The following is a 25,407-nucleotide window of genomic DNA, read 5'->3' on the forward strand; positions in this document are numbered from 1 at the left end:
ACAGAGAGTTTCAGTGGATGTGATTTATTCAGATTGTGTGAAAGCAGGCGATACGGATCCACATACAAGGTTATTGAGCGAATGGAAGGAGGTCGGCTTAGGGAGCGCTGCTGGGATAGAAAACTCTCCAAATGATAGCAGTCCGAGAGTTCATGGAGAATTATCCAACGGGAGAAAGGGGGTGAATGAAGTGAAATGAAGAGTTCATGGAGAATTATCCAACGGGAGAAAGGGGGTGAATGAAGTGGAATGAAGAGTTCATGGAGAATTATCCAACGGGAGAAAGGGGGTGAATGAAGTGAAATGAAGAGTTCATGGAGAATTATCCAACGGGAGAAAGGGGGTGAATGAAGTGAAATGAAGAGTTCATGGAGAATTATCCAACGGGAGAAAGGGGGTGAATGACGTGAAATGAAGAGTTCATGGAGAATTATCCAACGGGAGAAAGGGGGTGAATGAAGTGAAATGAAGAGTTGGCATGTGGGCCGGGCATCATTAAAACGAGATTCTGGCTTCCTTGATGATTAGGAAACCATAGTCAAGTTTAGAGTCTGTTTGCTTTGCCCTCCATGACTTTCATTTCCTAAATTTTTTCAGTTTTTTTGCGATGTTCAATTTAGGTTTCTTCATTTTCTTCATTTTCTTAATTTTCAATTTTGCCTTTGACTTCAATTTCCGCTGTTCGCGTTGAAGTTTGGCTTTGGCTTTCTTAGATTCTGCTTTCACCTTATGTCGCATCTTTTTGATCTCTTTGATGCTTTTTTCTTTAAGATCTTTTTTCCTTTTCTTCATTCGCTCCTTTCTCTCCTTTTTCTCCCTTTTTTTCTTTTCCTCCATTGTATGTTTTTTCTCCCTTTTCTCTTTTTTCTTCACTTCCTTCTTTTTCTCCATTTGCTCCTTTCTCTCCTTTTTCTCCTTTTCCTTCTTTTCCTCCATTTTCTTCTTTTTCTCCTTTCTCTCTTTTTCCTTCATTTCCTTCTTTTTGTCCTTTCCCTCCCTTTTCTCCTTTTTTTCCTTTTCCTTCTTCTCCTTCTTTTTATCCCTTCTCTCCTTTTTCTCCTTTTCCTTCTTTTCCTCCTTCTTATCCTTTCTCTCCCATTTCTCCTTTTCCTTCTTTTCCTCCTTTTCATCTTTTCTCTCCCTTTCCTCCCTTTTCCTCCCGTACTTCTTTTCCTCCTTTTCATCTTTTCTCTTCCATTTTTCCTTTTCCTTCCTGTCCTTCTTTTCCTCTTTTCTCTCCCTTTTCTCCCTTTTCTTCCTCTCCTTTTCTGTCTCCATTCTCTCACATTCCTCATTTTCTTTATAGTCCTCCTTTTCCTTATAGTACTTCTTTCTCTTCATTCTCTCCCATTCCTCCTCTTCACTCTCCTCTCCACCCTTCTCTTCATCATAAATCTTCTTTTTCCTTCTGTCAGTGTGGTCTCTTCCTGACGATGCCATCAAGTTCCGAAAGAAACTGCTGGATGTTTTAGGTTTCCTTTCAATTCTTTCTTCACTCTCCTGTTCTTGGAGACTGGAAATTGATGGACTTACTAAAAAAAATAAAAAAAAATAAAAGAAAGCAAATCGGTTAATATGTTACGGATCGTCCCTCGACAACGTGTACATAAAAAACGTAAAAACCCTATGATTCCCAAGCTTCAAAGAAATGTTTCCTATAATGTGACTTTCAACCTTATTTTTCATTTTTTTTAACAGTAGCAAATAATTGATATTCTATTTATATTGGGAAATCATTCCTTTTTAAGACGGGTGAGTTAAGTTCCAGCAATGAATTTTAAAAGTCCAAGTTTGATGACATCATACGGTCAAAATGAACGTATACTCTTTCTATTATTCATTATTGTTAATATATGTTACCCAAGGAAGTTAAGAAGCGGAGGGACTCTTCATCCGGTGGTCTCAGTCCAGTTTCTCCTGCATACCGTTCAGAAATGTTTTTTTGTTGTCTACAACGGCGAAACCTGAAATAAGAATAATAAACCCGTTAAGGAAGAAATGGATTCCAGCAGCATCGGAGTGTTTCTCCCCGTATATAGTATACATGCTGTTTGGTCATTTTTTATATAGTGCGTTGCGTTGGATGTCTCTCCGCAGCATTTGAATTTCCAACAATTTGTATAACTTACTGTACGAAGAAATAGACCCCCAGTCCGGTTGCCATCGCGCATATAACACAGATGAATGCGTTCTGCACGATCCTCAACACCGGTCGTGAATGAACTGTAGAGAGAGCAAAAATATTTCTTAGCACAAGAAGAATGTGGAGATAAATACATATTTATATATTAAAGCTTAAAGAAAAATAGGATCTGCTACTAAATGAGATACGAGAAAATTGTCATTTCTGTCCTCTTCTGAAAGTAGGACACATTGTCGCTTCCAGACCTTCCTCTCCCCGAAGGCATTAACAGAACATGTCTTTTATCTCTAACGTTGTGCTTCTATCTTAGTGTAGAGGAGTTAGAAATGACACGTTTCTTTTTCCGGGTCCAGTTACTCCACTATGAGGGCATTTTCTATTATTGTGTAGTTTGCTATTCCATACGGTTATCATTAATGTTAAAAGAAAACACATAGCGTACCTGATTGTGCCATTCGTGTAATCAGTGAACGGAATCCTCCGATCGCCAGAGATCCTTTGTGAGATAAACAGGAAAAAGGAATGTTAGCTGCATGTTCTCTATACAATATCTTTCTATTATCCCCGAGTTACAGATAAAGCCAGCCCCAAATGACAGTTACATGAGGAGCGGATACTGTAACCTCTCTTATCTAATATTCAACATTTCATCTTTCTTACGGGTAATGAAATCATGCGTGTGCATTGTACACATACACACATAACACGGATCACACGCTTCTGAAGCATGGATGCCCATCTGAGAGACGTCTATATCTTACCATTAGATGTTGGGTTGGATTCTCGTGGCTGGAAATTCCCGTCGGCCCCTGCAAAAAAAAAAACAACAGCGGAGTCATCAACGGCCAACAAACTTCTTCATTCATAGGAACCTTAAGGTTTTTGTGTTTAGGAAATGCAGGAATATCATTTGACTTTTTGGGTATAGACTTTCTGGATTGCACGAATATTAAGGCAGGACCGCGTTCCCGCAGGCAGATTAGCTTCCTTCTCATAAAATGAATCAGATGTACTATAGATGCAGATCCTATCAGCGGACTTACTGGATCTCATTCTTTTGTGGGTTTTAGTGTTTTAAAGCTGATAATAAATCCTACGAATAACCGAAAGAAATCACGCGGTTTCAGTGCAGTCAGGAAGAGACGCGCAATTCCTTTGTGCCCTAAAAACATTTCTAAATATCATATGTTGCCCATTGTAAGGTGAAGAGCCCTGTTTTCATTGGATTTGTAACGGATTTAACTGATATTTTTTCTACCAAACCGCCTCGAGTGCAGCTGCAGGGCAGCGATTCCGGCAGCTGCCGATACAAAGAGAATTATACCACTGTTTTTACTCAACAATATAACCCGCTATCAAGAAATAGTTCATGGAAACATTTGCCGCTGATCTGCTGCGGTCACCGGGAGCGATTCAAATCTAACCCAGAAAGCCGATATTCCCCAGTTTTATCCGGATCTCGAGTTATTCGGATTCTTTACCTTTCGGGCGCGGAACAGGAAAAGTCTCAGAAGTCAAACAGCAAATAGCAAATAGCAAAGCTACTACGATCCGCATCTTCTCTGTTAGGAGGCTACAGTAGAAGTGTCCTTCTGCTCTCTGATGTGCTGTATCTGTGTACTGCACCTGTGATGTCACAATGAAGACATGACATCATCGTGTTCCGTGATCTCAAGGTAATGAAACGATAGAGGTTTTGTACGTTTGCAATGTTACAAAAACACTTTTGATACAAAATAAAAATCTAGTAAAGATAGAAGAAACCTTTAAGGTTTTTTCCGGCCGGATCAGAGTCTATTGCTGGGCGCTGTGAGGATTATTATTTTCTTGTTATTTGTCCGTTTGCAGGGAATTAGGGAGCCGATCCGTTTATTGTTCAGTTAATTGTTGTTAAAGTTAATTCTCCCAAGATGTAGTATTTGAGGTGTCCTGATTTGGGAAGCAGCTGATACTCAGGAGACGGAATTCTATTCTCTTTCTGGCAGTAATGGGGCAAACATTACGAGGGATACATTGTTACTCGCTGCTTTTTTTGCAGGTTTTATGGTTATTTTGCTGATTTGAAACGGTAATGATGACCGCTGGAAACATTTATCACCCAAACAGATATATATTTCTGGAAAGCAGACTGCCCGGGGGGTTTCACTGGGATTCCTGGGCAATCAGGGGGCAGCTATTTGGCAGCCAATCTCTATAAATTTAGCCAAAACGTGATTTTTGGGGCTTCTTCCACCAACGCATTGCTCTGTATTTTTTCTGTAGGTTTTTGTGCAGAAATGTATACACTTTTTTCAGCTTTTCTTCCAGCGTAGATAGATTATTAAAGTATTTTGGAAGTTATTTGCTACAGTTTTCCACCATTTCATAAAAGAATAATGTTAGCCGGCCGCAGGATATATTCATTATAATTACACCAAACTGAGAATGAAGGGAAGGATGTGTGATATAACTGATTGATATATACTGATTGATATAGCGCCATCATATACTGCAGCGCTGTACAATGTTCTTTTTCATGTAAATAGCGCCATTATATGCTGCAGCTCTGTACAGTGTCTGATGTTACTGATTTATATAGCGCCATAATATACTACAGCGCTGTACAATTTCTGATATTACTGATTGATATATACTGATTGATATAGCGCCATCATATACTGTAGCGCTGTACAATGTGTTTTTCATTTACATAGCGCCATCATATACTGCAGCGCTGTACAATGTGTTCTTATTAATTTCAATAGCACCATCATATACTGCAGCGCTGTACAATGTATGATATTACTGATTGATATATACTGATTGATATAGCGCCATCATATACTGCAGCACTGTACAATGTGTGATATTACTGATTCATATAGCGCCATCATATACTGCAGTGCAGTAAAACGTGTGACATTACTGATTTATAAAGCACCATCATATGCTGCAGCGCAGTTCAAGGTGTGATGTTACTGATTTATATAGCGCCATGATATACTACAGCGCTGTACAATTTGTGATATTACTGTTTTATATCGCGCCATCATATGCTGAAGCGAAGTACAATGTGTGATATTACTGATTGATATATACTGATTGATATAGCGCCATCATATGCTGCAGCGCTGTACAATGTGTGATGTTACTGATTTATATAGCGCCATCAAATGCTGCGGCGCGGTACAAAGTGTGATCTTACTAATTGATATATACTGATTGATATAGCACCATCATATACTGCGGTGCTGGACAATGTGTGATGTTACCGATTTATATAGCGCCATAATATGCTACAGCACTGTACAATGTGTTGCTTTTCATTTAAAATGCGCCATCCTATGCTGCAGCGCTGTACAATGTGTGATATTACTGAGTGATATATATATATATAGCGCCATCATATACTGCAACGCTGTACAATGTGTTGTTTTTCATTTAAATAGCGCCATCATATATTGCAATGCTGTAAAATGTGTGATATTACTGATTTATATAGCACCAACATATGGTACAGCGCTGTACAATGTGTTCTTATTAATTTAAATAGCTACATCATATACTACAGCGCAGTACAATGTGTGATATTACTGAGTGATATATATATATAGCGCCATCATATGCTGCAGGGCTGGACAATGTGTGCTGTTACTGATTTATATAGCGCCATCATATGGTGCAGCGCTGTACAACGTGTGATATTACTGAGTGATATATATATATAGCGCCATCATATGCTGCAGCGCTGTACAATGTGTGATATTACTGATTTATATGGCACCATCATATGCTGCGGCGCAGTACAATGTGTTCTTATTAATTTCAATAGCACCATCATATATTGCAGCGCTGTACAATGTATGATATTACTGATTGATATATACTTATTGATATAGCGCCATCATATACTGCAGCGCAGTACAATGTGATCTTATTAATTTAAATAGCGCCATCATATGGTGCAGCGCTGTACAATGTGTGATATTACTGAGTGATATATATATATATATATATATAGCGCCATCATATGCTGCAGCGCTGTGCAATGTGTGATATTACTGAGTGATATATATATATATATATATATATAGCGCCATCATATACTGCAGCACTGTGCAATGTGTGATATTACTGATTGATATATACTGATTGATATAGCGCCATCATATACTGCAGCGTCGTGCAATGTGCGATGTTACTGATTTATATAGCGCCATCATATACTACAGCGCAGTACAATGTGATCTTATTAATTTAAATAGCGCCATCATATGGTGCAGCGCTGTACAATGTGTGATATTACTGAGTGATATATATATATATATATATATATATATAGCGCCATCATATGCTGCAGCGCTGTGCAATGTGTGATATTACTGATTGATATATACTGATTGATATAGCGCCATCATATACTGCAGCGTTGTGCAATGCGCGATGTTACTGATTTATATAGCGCCATCATATACTACAGCGCAGTACAATGTGTTCTTATTAATTTAAATAGCACCCTCATATATTGCAGCGCTGTACAATGTGTTTTTATTAATTTAAATAGCTACATCATATACTACAGCCCGGTACAATGCGTGATATTACTGAATGATATAGCGCCATCATATACTGCAGTGCAGTACAATGTGATCTTATTAATTTAAATAGCGCCATCATTTGGTGCAGCGCTGTACAATGTGTGATATTACTGAGTGATATATATAGCGCCATCATATGCTGCAGTGGTGTACAATGTGTGATATTACTGATTTATATAGCGTCATCATATACTGCGGCATCATGCAGACAAACAGCAGCCTGGAACGTGTTTGTAGACAGAGCGACAAATCCTGTATTTGCAGGCATACAATAATAATGTATGGAAACAGAGCATCGCAGGTAAAGAGCAACAGAATAACACACAAACCCAGCAATGCAGGTATAGATCACCCCCTCTCACTATCTACCCCCTCACCCTCCCTTCTCACTTTCTACACCCTCTCCCCCACTTCTCACTAGCTACCCCACTTTCTACCCCTCTCCCTCCCCTTTCACTATCTACCCCCGCTCCCCCAGTTCTTGAAAATTGAAGTAGCCGGCTGCAAAGATGTCCCAAATAGGACATGGGGCAGGATGGCCACTTTGGAAAATAGAGTTTTGAAATAGCGATATGCTATTGCTAAAAAAACAAAACATTAGATATTTCCAAACATTAGAATCTATTTTGAAGTTTTTTCAGATGAGTAAAAGATTTTAAAAATAAAATAAATGTATATAGTGATTTGATGATGACTATACTGTGAGGGAGATGATGACTGATTGAGGAAGTGAGCAATAAACATAATCTTTCCATCATGGAGTAAATGTAATATTAGCTGCTTGCTTGACAAAGACCCTGTTTGGCCGAAACGTTGCTTTTTTGCTTTCTCTATATAAAGTATCCTAAAGATTGGAAGCCGTTTGGAGTGCTGGGATTCGTTTTCTTTGTGTGCTTCAAGAGGGTTTATGCTGCCCCTGTTTTTCCTGCTAGCACCCAGCTTCCTGCGAGTTGAGTGCAGAACCATTTTTTCTTTTTTTACGTTAAATGTAATATTATGGTAGTCGGACGTCATGACATAACCACGCATGTTTGGGGCGGGTCGGAGGGTTGGAGGCGTGTGACGCGGCGAGAAACGAGCATGCACTTTGGAACGGACTGAACGGGCCGAAACTTACCATGCGCCGGTACGAATTTATCCTCCCGGTTTATTTATCCTCGAGGCCTCTCTATTATCGGCTTTATTGCCGTTGCTCAGATTTATAATTTCAACTGCCTGACTTCAGCTCGGCTCCTACGGCTCCTATGGTGATTCGAGAACCCTGATTACAAACTGCGATTTTTATATTATCTGCTCTGTCTTGGTCTGCTCTTGCCACTTGCAACTGCTACTAGAGAGTAAACTTCTTGGACTACCTATGGAGAGAATTTCTCTTTTTACAAACGACCTATGAAGCAAGACAGAAGCAGTATATACATATATATATATATACATACAATTATTATTATTATTATTATTTATTTATTTTTTTCCAACTCTGAATAATGAAATTGAATACTGAATACGCCTCACATATATATACATAAGCTTTCTTATGTTCTGAGATTAAAGGATTTATATGATTGTAATGCTTACAGGTCTAATACAATAAAAATTATGGCGCCAAAAGGTGATAAAGATGATAAAGGAGATAAAGATGATAAAGACAAAGAAGAAAAATCAAAAAATGCTACATTTAGACAGAGTTAGGGGCTCGGCGTGCAGGTGGCAGATGAGGTTCAACATAGAGAAATGCAAAGTTACGCATTATGGTAAAATAATAACAATGCGACCTATTCTTTAATTGGAATATCCTTGGGGGAAACTACCAATGAGAATGAATTAGGAATAACGGTTGACAACAGACTTGGTAACAGTGCCCAATGCCAGGGGGCAGCTGCGAGGGCCAATAAGGTTTTGGCATGTATATAACGGGGTATTGATTCACGGGAGGAGGATATTATCCGCCTCTTTACAGGTCATTGCTAAGACCTCACCCTGAATATGCGATAAAATTCTGGGCACCGGTCCTTAAAAAGGACATTATGGAATTAGAAAAAGTGCAAAGGAAGGGAATAAAATTAATAAGGGGATTGGGAGATACTCGTTATGGAGAGAGACTAAAAAAGTTAAAATTATATACACTAGAAAAACGGCGTTTCAGAGGGGGTATGATAACAAATAAATATATATGCGGGGCGATATAAATTATATAAATATACACGGGGCCGATATACATTATATAAATATACGCGGGGCCGATATACATTATATAAATATACGCGGGGGCCGATATACATTATATAAATATACGCGGGGCCGATATACATTATACAAATATACGCGGGGCTGATATACATTATATAAATACATACATGGCCAATATACATTATATAAATAAATGTGGGGCCGATATACATTATATAAATAGATGTGGGGCTGATATACATTATATAAATATACGCGGGGCTGATATACATTATATAAACATTCGCAGGGTACTGACAGCTTGGTAAGCGAAAACCGCTCGGCTCCCCTTTCTCTTTCGCTTTAAAAAAAAAAACAAAAGGGCTTGGGGTGGCAAAGTGTCGCCCCTTCAAAAGTGCCGTCTGGAGCGGGGCCGATATACATTATATAAATATATACGAGGCCAATATACATTATATAAATATACGCGGGGCCGATATACATTATATAAATATACGCGGGGCCGATATACATTATATAAATATATACGGGGCCAATATACATTATATAAATATACTCTGGCCGATGTACAATATATAAATTTACGCGGGGCCGATATACATTATATAAATATACGCGGGGCTGATATACAATCTATAAATATATAAGGGACTGATATACATTATATAAATATACACGGGGCCGATATACATTATATAAATATATACATTATATAAATATACGCGGGGCCGATATACAATATATAAATATATGCCGGGCCGATATACAATCTATAAATATATAAGGGACTGATATACATTATATAAATATACGCGGGGCCGATATACATTATATAAACATACGCAAGGCTGATATACATTATATAAATATACGCAGGGCCGATATACAATATATAAATATACGCGGGGCAGATATACATTATATAAATATAAACGGGCCGATATACAATATATAAATATACGCAGGGCCGATATACATTATATAAATATACGCGGGGCCGATACACATTATATAAATATACGTGGGACCGATATACATTATATAAATATACGCGGGGCCGATATACATTATATAAATATACTCTGGCCGATGTACAATATATAAATTTACGCGGGGCCGATATACATTATATAAATATACGCGGGGCTGATATACATTATATAAATATACGCGGGGCCGATATACAATCTATAAATATACGCGGGGCCGATATACATTATATACATATATACGGGACCAATATACATTATATAAATATACACGGGGCCGATATACATTATATAAATATACGCGGGGCCGATATACAATATATAAATATATGCGGGGCCGATATACAATCTATAAATATATAAGGGACTGATATACATTATATAAATATACGCGGGGCCGATATACAATCTATAAATATATAAGGGACTGATATACATTATATAAATATAGACGGGGCCGATATACATTATATAAATATATACATTATATAAATATACGTGGGGCCGATATACAATATATAAATATATGCCGGGACGATATACATTATATAAATATATGCGGGGCCGATATACATTATATAAATATATGCGGGGCCGATATACATTATATAAATAAATGCGGGCCGATATACATTATATAAACATACGCAGGGCCGATATACATTATATAAATATATGCGGGGCCGATATACGTTATATAAATATATGCGGGGCCAATATACATTATATAAATATATACGGGGCCGATATAAAGAGCTCTTCAGTGAACTGTTCATTAACAGAAATGTACAAAGAACAAGAGGTCGCCCTCTGAGACTGGAAGAGCGGAGATTTCATAGACGACAAAGAAAGGGATTCTTTACAGTGAGGACAATAAAGGTATGGAATGCACAGCCAAGAGAGGTGGTTATCAATTACATTTGATGCCTTCAAAAGGGTCTAGATATTATATCATGACATACAGGGCTATAAATTAATTAATTTATATTTTAGAGCTTCTTGATCCAAGGAGAAATCCAATTGTCTTTTGGAGTGAAAACTGATTTTTTTTCCCCTGATGACAGAATTCGAGGTAGCTTAATTAGGGGTATTTTCGTCTTCTTTGGATCAAGAATAGAAGGGTTGAACTTGATGGACTTAGGTCTTTTTTCAATCTTAAGTACTATGTAACTATGTAATTTGAATTGGCCAGCTTTGAAGATGTCCCAAAAATGACATGAGTGCGGGATGCGGCATGTCCCAAAATTGGCCTTTTAGTCCCCAAACAACCCGACAAACGCATTCTTGGCTATTAGCACTGTACATGGGAGATGTTGCTGAACACCTTTTAGGTGTTGTTTGGAAGTGAGATATACCACGAGCTGCAAATTCATATTGAAAGTAAAGTGTGTGCTTTAGCTGCTGGGGGCGCTGCCATATTATATATATAAGGCATATAGCCTTTTAATATGGTCAATACAGTCGGTTCCAAGAGTGGTCTAAGGAACCCCTAAATTTTTTGGTGTTTGCAGCAACACCAGCTGAGCAAAGAAAGCAATTATTGGTTGCTCGCTCTGCTCGTTTAACCACATGACATACCAGGTATGTCAATTGTCATTAAGGGGATGCATTTCCGTGACGTGCCTGGCATCTCCATTGTTGTTAGGTTAAAAGCCCCACCTTAGTACACATATAATGTATATCTAAACCCCAAAAACATGACTTTCCACATTGTTTCTCCATATATGTCAAATCAAAAGCAAAAAAAACATCTTACATCCCCTTATTACACGTATCTCGTATATTTAGTGGTACATAAAGCCAAAAGAAACAAAATATAGGTAGAAAATAAACATTTCTACAAGTGTGATTATTTGAAATGTGGTGCATCCAATTTAAAAAGATTTAGGCTGAGGATAATAGGAGTAGAAAACAAAACTAATCGGCCCATCTTAAACGTTAAAGTAAAAGTAAAGCCGACCACTTTTATGCATGGTGTCCCCTTGAAATGTCAAATAGATTCATGTATTTGCCCCATAACCTTTTGTGGGGTTGTGTGAGCTCTAAGGGCACAAATGACTGCATGTGATCAGAAAATACCGGCAGACAATTTGCATTCTTCCGCGTGAAAGCTGCGCATGGGATGCTCCTGGACTTTCCAACATGACAATGGCCCTGAGCACAAGCGGCAATACACAGTGTCAAGAACTAACGCTATGCAGACTTTTGAACGGGGAGGGGGGTATTTTATTTCTGTCTTTGTTGCTGCTAAGTTTTATGTTTCTGACGTTCCGTTATAACTTCCAGCCGAATATGAATCCCATAAAAATAAAAGAAATGTATTGTTTTGCTCACTCATGTATTCTTTAAATATAGTACATATATTACCAATTATCCACAACCTTTGATCACAACTGCAAATCTCTTCTCATTGTTAAATGTGCAAGAGGGGACCAGCGACCAATCAGGATGCAGAAAGGGCAACGGTTTCATTATAATGAATGTCTATAATTTAATGAAATCAGATCAATACGTAACGCGCTCAACAAAGCAAAGAGCAGAACCTGAATATCCATCCAGTGCTTTGTAAGATATTTGCAACCAAATATCTGAACCTCCATACTGTGCAACTTAGTTTCCTTGGGACACAATCGGGAACTTGATATTCTGTGTCTGTTTTCTTGGAAACAGAATCACTTTCATAATATACAGAAAATCAAATGGATTTGCAAAAATATCAAGAAAAACTCAAAAAGGGGAATTTTATCGGCTAAAGTGTAAATCAGTAGCAAGCGGCTCAACTACATTAATGGCAACAATTTAGATAAACGAAGGAGATTGTTGGTGATCTGGTCAGTGAAGATCAGGAGAAGGCAGACATTCTAAATATTTTTTCTTGGTATTTACCAATAATTCACTCACGGCTGCAGGTTTGCTAATTCATTCTACAGAAAAGCTGGCAGCAAACATATGATTGGCTGAAAGAGGACAAAGTGCCAGATCTGCTAAATAAATAAAGTAGAACAGATAATGCCCCGGGGCCGGATGGTATATACCCTCTGGTACTTAAACACTTGGCGTAAAGCAGAAGCGCTAACAATACAGACCAAAATCTCAGCCGGGTGGTTATAGACCCAGCAGTAGCGGGGACATTTTGGAAGCCGGTTAAGGGATAATATTAAAAAAACCCAACTATTTATTATTATTTAACTCGGGTTTATGAAGCAGAGATCGTGCCGGACGAACTTAATTGCTTTCTATGAAGTGTTGAGTAAAACCCAGAACAGAGAGTTTCAGTGGATGTGATTTATTCAGATTGTGTGAAAGCAGGCGATACGGATCCACATACAAGGTTATTGAGCGAATGGAAGGAGGTCGGCTTAGGGAGCGCTGCTGGGATAGAAAACTCTCCAAATGATAGCAGTCCAAGAGTTCATGGAGAATTATCCAACGGGAGAAAGGGGGTGAATGAAGTGAAATGAAGAGTTCATGGAGAATTATCCAACGGGAGAAAGGGGGTGAATGACGTGAAATGAAGAGTTCATGGAGAATTATCCAACGGGAGAAAGGGGGTGAATGAAGTGGAATGAAGAGTTCATGGAGAATTATCCAACGGGAGAAAGGGGGTGAATGACGTGAAATGAAGAGTTCATGGAGAATTATCCAACGGGAGAAAGGGGGTGAATGAAGTGAAATGAAGAGTTGGCATGTGGGCCGGGCATCATTAAAACGAGATTCTGGCTTCCTTGATGATTAGGAAACCATAGTCAAGTTTAGAGTCTGTTTGCTTTGCCCTCCATGACTTTCATTTCCTAAATTTTTTCAGTTTTTTTGCGATGTTCAATTTAGGTTTCTTCATTTTCTTCATTTTCTTAATTTTCAATTTTGCCTTTGACTTCAATTTCCGCTGTTCGCGTTGAAGTTTGGCTTTGGCTTTCTTAGATTCTGCTTTCACCTTATGTCGCATCTTTTTGATCTCTTTGATGCTTTTTTCTTTAAGATCTTTTTTCCTTTTCTTCATTCGCTCCTTTCTCTCCTTTTTCTCCCTTTTTTTCTTTTCCTCCATTGTATGTTTTTTCTCCCTTTTCTCTTTTTTCTTCACTTCCTTCTTTTTCTCCATTTGCTCCTTTCTCTCCTTTTTCTCCTTTTCCTTCTTTTCCTCCATTTTCTTCTTTTTCTCCTTTCTCTCTTTTTCCTTCATTTCCTTCTTTTTGTCCTTTCCCTCCCTTTTCTCCTTTTTTTCCTTTTCCTTCTTCTCCTTCTTTTTATCCCTTCTCTCCTTTTTCTCCTTTTCCTTCTTTTCCTCCTTCTTATCCTTTCTCTCCCATTTCTCCTTTTCCTTCTTTTCCTCCTTTTCATCTTTTCTCTCCCTTTCCTCCCTTTTCCTCCCGTACTTCTTTTCCTCCTTTTCATCTTTTCTCTTCCATTTTTCCCTTTCCTTCCTGTCCTCCTTTTCCTCTTTTCTCTCCCTTTTCTCCCTTTTCTTCCTCTCCTTTTCTGTCTCCTTTCTCTCACATTCCTCATTTTCTTTATAGTCCTCCTTTTCCTTATAGTACTTCTTTCTCTTCATTCTCTCCCATTCCTCCTCTTCACTCTCCTCTCCACCCTTCTCTTCATCATAAATCTTCTTTTTCCTTCTGTCAGTGTGGTCTCTTCCTGACGATGCCATCAAGTTCCGAAAGAAACTGCTGGATGTTTTAGGTTTCCTTTCAATTCTTTCTTCACTCTCCTGTTCTTGGAGACTGGAAATTGATGGACTTACTAAAAAAAATAAAAAAAAATAAAAGAAAGCAAATCGGTTAATATGTTACGGATCGTCCCTCGACAACGTGTACATAAAAAACGTAAAAACCCTATGATTCCCAAGCTTCAAAGAAATGTTTCCTATAATGTGACTTTCAACCTTATTTTTCATTTTTTTTAACAGTAGCAAATAATTGATATTCTATTTATATTGGGAAATCATTCCTTTTTAAGACGGGTGAGTTAAGTTCCAGCAATGAATTTTAAAAGTCCAAGTTTGATGACATCATACGGTCAAAATAAACGTATACTCTTTCTATTATTCATTATTGTTAATATATGTTACCCAAGGAAGTTAAGAAGCGGAGGGACTCTTCATCCGGTGGTCTCAGTCCAGTTTCTCCTGCATACCGTTCAGAAATGTTTTTTTGTTGTCTACAACGGCGAAACCTGAAATAAGAATAATAAACCCGTTAAGGAAGAAATGGATTCCAGCAGCATCGGAGTGTTTCTCCCCGTGTATAGTATACATGCTGTTTGGTCATTTTTTATATAGTGCGTTACGTTGGATGTCTCTCCGCAGCATTTGAATTTCCAACAATTTGTATAACTTACTGTACGAAGAAATAGACCCCCAGTCCGGTTGCCATCGCGCATATAACACAGATGAATGCATTCTGCACGATCCTCAACACCGGTCGTGAATGAACTGTAGAGAGAGCAAAAATATTTCTTAGCACAAGAAGAATGTGGAGATAAATACATATTTATATATTAAAGCTTAAAGAAAAATAGGATCTGCTACTAAATGAGATACGAGAAAATTGTCATTTCTGTCCTCTTCTGAAAGTAGGACACATTGTCGCTTCCAGACCTTCCCCTCCCCGAAGGCATTAATAGAACATGTCTTTTATCTCTAACGTTGTGCTTCTATCTTAGTGTAGAGGAGTTAGAAATGACACGTTTCTTTTTCCGGGTCCAGTTACTCCACTATGAGGGCATTTTCTATTATTGTGTAGTTTGCTATTCCATACGGTTATCATTAATGTTAAAAGAAAACACATAGCGTACCTGATTGTGCCATTCGTGTAATCAGTGAACGGAATCCTCCGATCGCCAGAGATCCTTTGTGAGATAAACAGGAAAAAGGAATGTTAGCTGCATGTTCTCTATACAATATCTTTCTATTATCCCCGAGTTACAGAAAAAGCCAGCCCCAAATTACAGTTACATGAGGAGCGGATACTGTAACCTCTCTTATCTAATATTCAACATTTCATCTTTCTTACGGGTAATGAAATCATGCGTGTGCATTGTACACATACACACATAACACGGATCACACGCTTCTGAAGCATGGATGCCCATCTGAGAGACGTCTATATCTTACCATTAGATGTTGGGTTGGATTCTCGTGGCTGGAAATTCCCGTCGGCCCCTGCAAAAAAAACAACAACACCGGAGTCATCAACGGCCAACAAACTTCTTCATTCATAGGAACCTTAAGGTTTTTGTGTTTAGGAAATGCAGGAATATCATTTGACTTTTTGGGTATAGACTTTCTGGATTGCATGAATATTAAGGCAGGACCGCGTTCCCGCAGGCAGATTAGCTTCCTTCTCATAAAATGAATTCGATGTACTATAGATGCAGATCCTATCAGCGGATTTACTGGATCTCATTCTTTTGTGGGTTTTAGTGTTTTAAAGCTGATAATAAATCCTACGAATAACCGAAATATGTTGCCCGTTGTAAGGTGAAGAGCCCTGTTTTCATTGGATTTGTAACGGATTTAACTGATATTTTTTCTACCAAACCACCTCGAGTGCAGCTGCAGGGCAGCGATTCCGGCAGCTACCGATACAAAGAGAATTATACCGCTGTTTTTACTCAACAATATAACCCGCTATGAAGAAATAGTTCATGGAAACATTTGCCGCTGATCTGCTGCGGTCACCGGGAGCGATTCAAATCTAACCCAGAAAGCCGATATTCCCCAGTTTTATCCGGATCTCGAGTTATTCGGATTCTTTACCTTTCGGGCGCGGAACAGGAAAAGTCTCAGAAGTCAAACAGCAAATAGCAAATAGCAAAGCTACTACGATCCGCATCTTCTCTGTTAGGAGGCTACAGTAGAAGTGTCCTTCTGCTCTCTGATGTGCTGTATCTGTGTACTGCACCTGTGATGTCACAATGAAGACATGACATCATCGTGTTCCGTGATCTCAAGGTAATGAAACAATTTTGTACGTTTGCAATGTTACAAAAACACTTTTGATACAAAATAAAAATCTAGTAAAGATAGAAGAAACCTTTAAGGTCTTTTCCGGCCGGATCAGAGTCTATTGCTGGGCGCTGTGAGGATTATTATTTTCTTGTTATTTGTTCGTTTGCAGGGAATTAGGGAGCCGATCCGTTTATTGTTCAGTTAATTGTTGTTAAAGTTAATTCTCCCAAGATGTAGTATTTGAGGTGTCCTGATTTGGGAAGCACCTGATACTCAGGAGACGGAATTCTATTCTCTTTCTGGCAGTAATGGGGCAAACATTACGAGGGATACATTGTTACTCGCTGCTTTTTTTGCAGGTTTTATGGTTATTTTGCTGATTTGAAACGGTAATGATGACCGCTGGAAACATTTATCACCCAAACAGATATATATTTCTGGAAAGCAGACTGCCCGGGGGGTTTCATTGGGATCGCTGGGCAACCGGGAGGCAGCTATTTGGCAGCCAATCTCTATAAATTTAGCCAAAACATGATTTTTTGGGCTTCTTCTACCAACGCATTGCTCTGTATTTTTTCTGTAGGTTTTTGTGCAGGGAAGGATGTGTGATATTACTGATTGATGTAGCGCCATCATATGCTGCAGCGCTGTACAATGTGTTCTTATTAGTTTAAATAGTACTGTCATATGATGCACAATGTGTGATGTTACTGATTTATATAGCGCCATCAAATGCTACGGAGCTGTACAATGTGTTCTTTTTCATTTAAATAGCGCCTTCATATACTGCGGCGCAGGACAATGTGTGATATTACTGATTTATATAGCGCCATCATATGCTGCAGCGCTGTACAATGTCGGATGTTAGGGATATATATAGCAACATCATATACTGTAGCGCTGTACAATTTGTGATATTACTGATTGATATATACTGATTGATATAGCGCCATCATATACTACAGCGCTGTACAATTTGTGATATTACTGATTGATATATACTGATTGATATAGCGCCATCATATGCTGCGGCGCTGTACAATGTGTGATATTACTGATTTATATAGCGCCATCATATGCTGCAGCGCTGTACAATGTGTGATATTACTGATTTATATAGCACCATCATATGCTGCAGCGCTGTACAATGCCATCATATACTGCGGAGCTGGACAATGTGTGATGTTACTGATTTATATAGCGCCATCATATACTACAGTGCAGTAGTTAGAAAGATTTGATTTGTGGAAAAGATATATTTGCTTTCAAAGGAAACAGCATCAGGCAACTTGGTATTTGTGAAGCCGATGGGTTCAGCACGCCACCATTGGGGAAAAAGAGTAGTAATCAGATTCCATCCCGAAGCCTTACCCCTAACCTTGTAACACAGCCCAAAGCATGTGTGCCAGGAACTTCTGGTGGCTGCAGCGGAAGGGGAAGTTGCGGGCCCCCGTAGGCAAAGCGGTGGGGGAGGAACAATCTTCAGCTTTTCTTTTCTTAAAGCAAACAAAATTGTTTCAGAGAAGCAAGCTCGCGCCCCGGTCACTAAGACTGCTGGAAGGTTTGTTTGAGCTGCCGCCTCATTTGAATACCCATGATGCACTGGGAAACGCCCCACCTTATTGTTAGTTTAATAAGACTTTAAAGCAGCCCAATATTAAATGGTTCCAATCCCTTTGCAATCGTGTTTTGCATGTGTTAAAGGTTCCAATGATCAGGCAAGAGCTGGGTGGGATTAATTAAACACACCTTAACCTCGAGGAGCACTGCCTGTGTCCGGGCCGTTGCCCTGCGGCATGTTTGGGTATACTCTGGTTTCTCTTCAGACCGAATAAATCTTTCGCCTTTTACTAAAGATTTCCGTGGGGAGGAATGACCATGAGTCGTAACCAATTTTTTGATGCCTGGCGTTTGCTGGGCTTCTTTGCTGTTGTTAACGATGGATCAAAAAGATTGCTTGCTCTAGTCGCAAGCTTTCCCCTGGCTGAGGACTGTGTCGCACCCAGAAGCGCAAAATATCCTGCCTGTGTCATGCTATGTACTGTTTGGGGTTGTAGAAATGCTTTAAGGAGGCAGGGTTAGACCACGCCCTCCAGACTCTATGCAAATAAGCCTGTGCATACGCTTTCAAACATGTTCCCAATTGTTCTTTATCGTAATACACAAACCAAACAACAAAAAACTGCCCTTAAATGTTTAACATTGAGATCTCTGTTCCTCACATGTGCAGTTGTATTATTCATTTCCTCAAATAGCAACAGTGAAACATCTGGAAAAAGCACTCACCACGTGCTTAAGGGGCCGCTTTTCAGCATGGAAAAGACTAATGCGCTCTTTGTAGGTTCAGTGATCATAGCTTTTTTGCTGTTTGTTTAAAAGCTTTCCGACACGAGTCGGGAAGCTCTATGCGTGTGGAAAGATCAGGTTGCAGACTTCGTTTTTGGCAAAATGTCTAGTGTGCTGCGTTTGGGTTGAGTTTTGCCGCTCCAATGCCGCGCTGCGCTCCTTCTTTGTGGCGGTGCTGGGGAGTCCGGTCGTCCGTGCGCTGCCGCTAGTGAGCCTTTCGCTCGTTCGTCGCGAGGCATACAGACAGGTGAACTGTCCGAGATTTTGTGCGGTTTTAAAACGGAAACAATTTTGCTAGGTACTTTTTATAATCTTAGGTGCAAAATGTTGGCACTGGCGATGCTGCTTAAGACAAAAAGAAATTGAAGGCAATCAGGCTTTTTTGGTGTTTGGGAAAAGGATGGGCTAAACACGCCACAATGGGGAAGGATTCTAAGCCTTACCTAACCCTAAACTGTCAACCGTAAACCATTAACAGTACTCCGACGCTAACTGTAACTGTGCCTCTTCAAAGCCATGAGCTTAACCCGCCCCTAACCCAAGCTCTATCACCAAACCTTTCCATGCTTAAGCGTTTCTAAGCGCTAACTTTGGAAAGGTGGTTTAATTAGAAAGATTTGATTTGTGGAAAAGATATATTTGCTTTCAAAGGAAACAGCATCAGGCAACTTGGTATTTGTGAAGCCGATGGGTTCAGCACGCCACCATTGGGGAAAAAGAGTAGTAATCAGATTCCATCCCGAAGCCTTACCCCTAACCTTGTAACACAGCCCAAAGCATGTGTGCCAGGAACTTCTGGTGGCTGCAGCGGAAGGGGAAGTTGCGGGCCCCCGTAGGCAAAGCGGTGGGGGAGGTACAGTCTTCAGCTTTTCTTTTCTTAAAGCAAACAAAATTGTTTCAGAGAAGCAAGCTCGCGCCCCGGTCACTAAGACTGCTGGAAGGTTTGTTTGAGCTGCCGCCTCATTTGAATACCCATGATGCACTGGGAAACGCCCCACCTTATTGTTAGTTTAATAAGACTTTAAAGCAGCCCAATATTAAATAGTTCCAATCCCTTTGCAATCGTGTTTTGCATGTGTTAAAGGTTCCAATGATCAGGCAAGAGCTGGGTGGGATTAATTAAACACACCTTAACCTCGAGGAGCACTGCCTGTGTCCGGGCCGTTGCCCTGCGGCATGTTTGGGCATACTCTGGTTTCTCTTCAGATCGAATAAATCTTTCGCCTTTTACTAAAGATTTCCGTGGGGAGGAATGACCATGAGTCGTAACCAATTTTTTGATGCCTGGCGTTTGCTGGGCTTCTTTGCTGTTGTTAACGATAGATCAAAAAGATTGCTTGCTCTAGTCGCAAGATTTGCCCTGGCTGAGGACTGTGTTGCACCCAGAAGCGCAAAATATCCTGCCTGTGTCATGCTATGTACTGTTTGGGGTTGTAGAAATGCTTTAAGGAGGCAGGGTTAGACCACGCCCTCCAGACTCTATGCAAATAAGCCTGTGCATACGCTTTCAAACATGTTCCCAATTGTTCTTTATCGTAATACACAAACCAAACAACAAAAAACTGCCCTTAAATGTTTAACATTGAGGTCTCTGTTCCTCACATGTGCAGTTGTATTATTCATTTCCTCAAATAGCAACAGTGAAACATCTGGAAAAAGCACTCACCACGTGCTTAAGGGGCCGCTTTTCAGCATGGAAAAGACTAATGCGCCCTTTGTAGGTTCAGTGATCATAGCTTTTTTGCTATTTGTTTAAAAGCTTTCCGACACGAGTTGGGAAGCTCTATGCGTGTGGAAAGATCAGGTTGCAGACTTCGTTTTTGGCAAAATGTCTAGTCTGCTGCGTTTGGGTTGACTTTTGCCGCTCCAATGCCGCGCTGCGCTCCTTCTTTGTGGCGGTGCTGGGGAGTCCGGTTGTCCGTGCGCTGCCGCTAGGGAGCCTTTCGCTCGTTCGTCGCGAGGCATACAGACAGGTGAACTGTCCGAGATTTTGTGCGGTTTTAAAACGGAAACAATTTTGCTAGGTACTTTTTATAATCTTAGGTGCAAAATGTTGGCACTGGCGATGCTGCTTAAGACAAAAAGAAATTGAAGGCAATCAGGCTTTTTTGGTCTAAACACGCCACAATGGGGAAGGATTCTAAGCCTTACCTAACCCTAAACTGTCAACCGTAAACCATTAACAGTACTCCGACGCTAACTGTAACTGTGCCTCTTCAAAGCCATGAGCTTAACCCGCCCCTAACCCAAGCTCTATCACCAAACCTTTCCATGCTTAAGCGTTTCTAAGCGCTAACTTTGGAAAGGTGGTTTAATTAGAAAGATTTGATTTGTGGAAAAGATATATTTGCTTTCAAAGGAAACAGCATCAGGCAACTTGGTATTTGTGAAGCCGATGGGTTCAGCACGCCACCATTGGGGAAAAAGAGTAGTAATCAGATTCCATCCCGAAGCCTTACCCCTAACCTTGTAACACAGCCCAAAGCATGTGTGCCAGGAACTTCTGGTGGCTGCAGCGGAAGGGGAAGTTGCGGGCCCCCGTAGGCAAAGCGGTGGGGGAGGAACAATCTTCAGCTTTTCTTTTCTTAAAGCAAACAAAATTGTTTCAGAGAAGCAAGCTCGCGCCCCGGTCACTAAGACTGCTGGAAGGTTTGTTTGAGCTGCCGCCTCATTTGAATACCCATGATGCACTGGGAAACGCCCCACCTTATTGTTAGTTTAATAAGACTTTAAAGCAGCCCAATATTAAATGGTTCCAATCCCTTTGCAATCGTGTTTTGCATGTGTTAAAGGTTCCAATGATCAGGCAAGAGCTGGGTGGGATTAATTAAACACACCTTAACCTCGAGGAGCACTGCCTGTGTCCGGGCCGTTGCCCTGCGGCATGTTTGGGTATACTCTGGTTTCTCTTCAGACCGAATAAATCTTTCGCCTTTTACTAAAGATTTCCGTGGGGAGGAACGACCATGAGTCGTAACCAATTTCTTGATGCCTGGCGTTTGCTGGGCTTCTTTGCTGTTGTTAACGATAGATCAAAAAGATTGCTTGCTCTAGTCGCAAGCTTTGCCCTGGCTGAGGACTGTGTCGCACCCAGAAGCGCAAAATATCCTGCCTGTGTCATGCTATGTACTGTTTGGGGTTGTAGAAATGCTTTAAGGAGGCAGGGTTAGACCACGCCCTCCAGACTCTATGCAAATAAGCCTGTGCATACGCTTTCAAACATGTTCCCAATTGTTCTTTATCATAATACACAAACCAAACAACAAAAAACTGCCCTTAAATGTTTAACATTGAGATCTCTGTTCCTCACATGTGCAGTTGTATTATTCATTTCCTCAAATAGCAACAGTGAAACATCTGGAAAAAGCACTCACCACGTGCTTAAGGGGCCGCTTTTCAGCATGGAAAAGACTAATGCGCCCTTTGTAGGTTCAGTGATCATAGCTTTTTTGCTATTTGTTTAAAAGCTTTCCGACACGAGTTGGGAAGCTCTATGCGTGTGGAAAGATCAGGTTGCAGACTTCGTTTTTGGCAAAATGTCTAGTCTGCTGCGTTTGGGTTGACTTTTGCCGCTCCAATGCCGCGCTGCGCTCCTTCTTTGTGGCGGTGCTGGGGAGTCCGGTTGTCCGTGCGCTGCCGCTAGTGAGCCTTTCGCACGTTCGTCGCGAGGCATACAGACAGGTGAACTGTCCGAGATTTTGTGCGGTTTTAAAACGGAAACAATTTTGCTAGGTACTTTTTATAATCTTAGGTGCAAAATGTTGGCACTGGCGATGCTGCTTAAGACAAAAAGAAATTGAAGGCAATCAGGCTTTTTTGGTGTTTGGGAAAAGGATGGGCTAAACACGCCACAATGGGGAAGGATTCTAAGCCTTACCTAACCCTAAACTGTCAACCGTAAACCATTAACAGTACTCCGACGCTAACTGTAACTGTGCCTCTTCAAAGCCATGAGCTTAACCCGCCCCTAACCCAAGCTCTATCACCAAACCTTTCCATGCTTAAGCGTTTCTAAGCGCTAACTTTGGAAAGGTGGTTTAATTAGAAAGATTTGATTTGTGGAAAAGATATATTTGCTTTCAAAGGAAACAGCATCAGGCAACTTGGTATTTGTGAAGCCGATGGGTTCAGCACGCCACCATTGGGGAAAAAGAGTAGTAATCAGATTCCATCCCGAAGCCTTACCCCTAACCTTGTAACACAGCCCAAAGCATGTGTGCCAGGAACTTCTGGTGGCTGCAGCGGAAGGGGAAGTTGCGGGCCCCCGTAGGCAAAGCGGTGGGGGAGGAACAATCTTCAGCTTTTCTTTTCTTAAAGCAAACAAAATTGTTTCAGAGAAGCAAGCTCGCGCCCCGGTCACTAAGACTGCTGGAAGGTTTGTTTGAGCTGCCGCCTCATTTGAATACCCATGATGCACTGGGAAACGCCCCACCTTATTGTTAGTTTAATAAGACTTTAAAGCAGCCCAATATTAAATGGTTCCAATCCCTTTGCAATCGTGTTTTGCATGTGTTAAAGGTTCCAATGATCAGGCAAGAGCTGGGTGGGATTAATTAAACACACCTTAACCTCGAGGAGCACTGCCTGTGTCCGGGCCGTTGCCCTGCGGCATGTTTGGGTATACTCTGGTTTCTCTTCAGACCGAATAAATCTTTCGCCTTTTACTAAAGATTTCCGTGGGGAGGAACGACCATGAGTCGTAACCAATTTTTTGATGCCTGGCGTTTGCTGGGCTTCTTTGCTGTTGTTAACGATAGATCAAAAAGATTGCTTGCTCTAGTCGCAAGCTTTGCCCTGGCTGAGGACTGTGTCGCACCCAGAAGCGCAAAATATCCTGCCTGTGTCATGCTATGTACTGTTTGGGGTTGTAGAAATGCTTTAAGGAGGCAGGGTTAGACCACGCCCTCCAGACTCTATGCAAATAAGCCTGTGCATACGCTTTCAAACATGTTCCCAATTGTTCTTTATCGTAATACACAAACCAAACAACAAAAAACTGCCCTTAAATGTTTAACATTGAGATCTCTGTTCCTCACATGTGCAGTTGTATTATTCATTTCCTCAAATAGCAACAGTGAAACATCTGGAAAAAGCACTCACCACGTGCTTAAGGGGCCGCTTTTCAGCATGGAAAAGACTAATGCGCCCTTTGTAGGTTCAGTGATCATAGCTTTTTTGCTGTTTGTTTCAAAGCTTTCCGACACGAGTTGGGAAGCTCTATGCGTGTGGAAAGATCAGGTTGCAGACTTCGTTTTTGGCAAAATGTCTAGTCTGCTGCGTTTGGGTTGACTTTTGCCGCTCCAATGCCGCGCTGCGCTCCTTCTTTGTGGCGGTGCTGGGGAGTCCGGTCGTCCGTGCGCTGCCGCTAGTGAGCCTTTCGCTCGTTCGTCGCGAGGCATACAGACAGGTGAACTGTCCGAGATTTTGTGCGGTTTTAAAACGGAAACAATTTTGCTAGGTACTTTTTATAATCTTAGGTGCAAAATGTTGGCACTGGCGATGCTGCTTAAGACAAAAAGAAATTGAAGGCAATCAGGCTTTTTTGGTGTTTGGGAAAAGGATGGGCTAAACACGCCACAATGGGGAAGGATTCTAAGCCTTACCTAACCCTAAACTGTCAACCGTAAACCATTAACAGTACTCCGACGCTAACTGTAACTGTGCCTCTTCAAAGCCATGAGCTTAACCCGCCCCTAACCCAAGCTCTATCACCAAACCTTTCCATGCTTAAGCGTTTCTAACCGCTAACTTTGGAAAGGTGGTTTAATTAGAAAGATTTGATTTGTGGAAAAGATATATTTGCTTTCAAAGGAAACAGCATCAGGCAACTTGGTATTTGTGAAGCCGATGGGTTCAGCACGCCACCATTGGGGAAAAAGAGTAGTAATCAGATTCCATCCCGAAGCCTTACCCCTAACCTTGTAACACAGCCCAAAGCATGTGTGCCAGGAACTTCTGGTGGCTGCAGCGGAAGGGGAAGTTGCGGGCCCCCGTAGGCAAAGCGGTGGGGGAGGAACAATCTTCAGCTTTTCTTTTCTTAAAGCAAACAAAATTGTTTCAGAGAAGCAAGCTCGCGCCCCGGTCACTAAGACTGCTGGAAGGTTTGTTTGAGCTGCCGCCTCATTTGAATACCCATGATGCACTGGGAAACGCCCCACCTTATTGTTAGTTTAATAAGACTTTAAAGCAGCCCAATATTAAATGGTTCCAATCCCT

The 25,407-nt window shown here is 40.6% G+C and overlaps 4 non-coding genes across 4 annotated transcripts; all 4 read left to right on the forward strand.

Annotated features, from left to right (window-relative positions):
* The first annotated feature begins 18,651 nt into the window (after positions 1 to 18,651).
* LOC149277048 (U5 spliceosomal RNA) lies at positions 18,652 to 18,766 on the forward strand. Its single transcript, XR_016279190.1, has one exon. It is a non-coding gene; the product is annotated as a U5 spliceosomal RNA (small nuclear RNA).
* Positions 18,767 to 20,377: 1,611 nt separating this feature from the next.
* LOC149277049 (U5 spliceosomal RNA) lies at positions 20,378 to 20,492 on the forward strand. The gene has a single exon (XR_016279175.1). It is a non-coding gene; the product is annotated as a U5 spliceosomal RNA (small nuclear RNA).
* A 1,593-nt stretch (positions 20,493 to 22,085) lies between these two features.
* LOC149277050 (U5 spliceosomal RNA) lies at positions 22,086 to 22,200 on the forward strand. The gene has a single exon (XR_016279201.1). It is a non-coding gene; the product is annotated as a U5 spliceosomal RNA (small nuclear RNA).
* A 1,611-nt stretch (positions 22,201 to 23,811) lies between these two features.
* On the forward strand, positions 23,812 to 23,926 carry LOC149277051 (U5 spliceosomal RNA). The gene has a single exon (XR_016279264.1). It is a non-coding gene; the product is annotated as a U5 spliceosomal RNA (small nuclear RNA).
* Positions 23,927 to 25,407: the final 1,481 nt, after the last annotated feature.

Source organism: Sceloporus occidentalis, unplaced genomic scaffold (genome assembly GCF_023333645.1).
Source record: "Sceloporus occidentalis isolate IW3139 unplaced genomic scaffold, rSceOcc1.0.p SCAF_220, whole genome shotgun sequence".
Taxonomy (NCBI): domain Eukaryota; kingdom Metazoa; phylum Chordata; class Lepidosauria; order Squamata; family Phrynosomatidae; genus Sceloporus; species Sceloporus occidentalis.